We start from the raw sequence: 2,687 nt of genomic DNA on the forward strand, positions 1-2,687 counted from the left end.
AAGGACCGCGTCTTATCCACTCCTAGCTTCTCTGCCTCCCTCCAGGGGCCCCTCCAGCAGGAAGTACGAGGGATATCTCTTAATGACTGTGTCACCCATGGCAACCATGGAATCCAAGGATTGGAGGGCACAGCAGCTGTCCTCCATCCTGCCCACAGGGACAGAACTCCCAGAGACTCTGGATGAGGGCCACCACTGACCCACAGATGAGCCAAAGCTCCATCTGCCCGTCTCTCAGGGCTTCTCTTTGCACCTGCCCCAGAAATAGTGTGCCTTCTCTCCTTGGAAGGCAGTGCAGGGGAATCCCTAGACTTGGTAGCTTCAGCACTTACTAGTCCTATGACTGTGTGTTAGTCTGCTTCTTGGCACTATGACCAAAATATCTGACAAGAACAACTTAGAGGAGGAAAAGTTTATTTTGAGCCCACAGTTTCGGAGATTTAGTTCATAGTGGGCTGACCCCATTGCTTTGGCCCCAAGGAGAGGCAGAACATCATGGTGGAAGGGCATGGTGGAGGAGCTCTGCTCTATTTGTGGAGCCAGGAAGCAGACAGAGTGAGAGAGAGAGGAAGGGGAAGGGGCTGCAGGACAGATGCGCCCTTCCAGGGCATGTGCCCAGTGACCCACCTCATCCAGCCATGTCCCACCTGCCTACAGTTACCACCCAGCCAGTCCATTCAAACTGGGATAGACTAATTAGTTTACAGCTCTCACAATTCAATCCTTTCACCTCCAAACTTTCCTGCATTAACATAGAAGATTTTGGGGGACACCTCATAGCCAAACCATAATACCTTGGCAAGTGACTTTTTCTCCTGAGCCTGTTTACCCACCTATAAAATTGGGGATATTAACAGATACATTATGGGGTTTTAGGGACAATTAAATGAGATGTCGAAAAGGTGACTTGAGTGCTCCCTAGGGTCACCTTAACTTGCAATATTCATATGAACTGTGAAAGTTGTTAGAATAAAAATGGAGTCATTTGTATCAACTATGACAAGAAAATAAATAAAGCCAGGAGGTTATGAAGGAAAGGTTCTCACACACCATTGCCTGATAGATCACAAGACTGCCGGAACCACAACCTTGCACAGAAAATACTTCTGTGAGGACTTCTGCGCATCAACTGTTCAATCTCACACTGGTAACCACCCTTACTATATTAATTTGTTGTGTCAGCCAAAGATGTCTGCGCCAGGAGGAATGGGAGTCAAGTTTGTATCCTAAGCCTCGGCGTGTTAGAGAAAGAACTGGAGAGGCACCAGCTGTTGGGAGGAGAGCAATAGGGTCAAGATGGAAAACCATAAACCATGTGACACTATCAAGAAAAACCCAATTTTTGATATTATAGCCAGAAAAACTTAACAACTGTACAAAGCAGAAAGGAATCTACTTGAACATGGATCCACGTGTAATGCTGCTCTCTGTGACCTAATAGCAAATAGTCTCCGCGGGTCTTGCATGTAACACAGGCCCATATAGCTGCTGGCCTACCAATGGCAGTGCTCCCAATTTTCAAATGTTTTATGGTTTGAATTGTAAAAGTTGTACCATGACATGGGGTGGACTTGTTGGTTTTGTTTTAGGAGGTCTGTCCCTATTTTCTTCACTATACTTGTAAATGGTGGCCTAGCAGCCAGGTGTCAATCAGCCCTGCTACCAGAGAAAGGAAATATCTTAACTTACTGGATTAAAATTTCTAAGCCTAACTTCAGAAAGATGTTATTTCCCATTTTACTTCAGACTATGTTTGCAGCATATCTTAGATCTAGACAATATAAAGTATTTATAAAGGCCCTTCAGTTACATGAACCTGGCCTAGAAATTCACTAATGTTGAGCAAATGTATATACAAAAATAAAATTGTAAAGATAAAAATTATATATAATGTATATATCATATATATATAATTATATATAATACATATATTTGTTAATCAGCCCTAAGGGTTACCATTCCACAATATATTCATTCATATTAATTAGATTAATCAATATGTAAAATAATAGATATTGTTATTAATCTTTGTGAGCAAGAATTATTGTCAAATAGTCATCCTCATTTTTGCCTTTTAAAAGCTTCCCTTGCCTCGATCTCCTTGGATACACTCATAGTTTACTCTGGTGGCCGTGTTCCTGATACAATGCCCTGCTTTTCCCAAATAAGCTTCGTCTCTGGAGAGTCTCTGATTGTTACTTAGGTTGAGAAAACCAACTTAAGCCTCCATCCTGGGGCCTGCAGGCAGAGCAATGCCTTCTCAACATCTCTGTAGGTGGTTGTAGGCGTGGGGGGGGGGCCCTGGCTACTCTGGCTCAGGTCCTCTCTGCCCAGCTGGTCACTGCCTCTCCAAGGGGCTGCAGCTCTCTGCAGGTGGCTTCACCCTGAGGCAGCTCGCTCCAGCTGGAGCCAGAGGGTGGGGCTCAGGGATCGGCAAAGCAGAGACCGGGAGGTAGAGGACTGGAGCTGGCTGGGTTGCCATCCTGCAGTCCATCTGTCGAGCCAAGTCACAGGGAGGCCCTCCTGATCTGCCCTCCCAGGCTTGGCCAGCTGCCCTGAGTCTGAGCCAGGCACACTGGATGAGAGCCTTTCTCCAACTTCCTCTTTCCTCCTGGAACCAGGGCCTCCAAACCTCCTCTTTTCCTGCCAACCTGGAGAAATTCTGAAATTGGACATAGGAGGGCAAA

At 45.7% G+C, this 2,687-nt stretch overlaps 1 pseudogene; it reads left to right on the forward strand.

Moving 5' to 3' along the window:
* The first annotated feature begins 1,044 nt into the window (after window positions 1–1,044).
* LOC124082818 (transmembrane protein 126A-like) lies at window positions 1,045–1,836 on the forward strand (annotated as a pseudogene).
* Window positions 1,837–2,687: the final 851 nt, after the last annotated feature.

Source organism: Marmota monax, unplaced genomic scaffold (genome assembly GCF_021218885.2).
Source record: "Marmota monax isolate L192 unplaced genomic scaffold, Marmota_monax_Labrador192_F-V1.1 WCK01_AAM20220418_F8-fsc00051, whole genome shotgun sequence".
NCBI classification, from domain to species: domain Eukaryota; kingdom Metazoa; phylum Chordata; class Mammalia; order Rodentia; family Sciuridae; genus Marmota; species Marmota monax.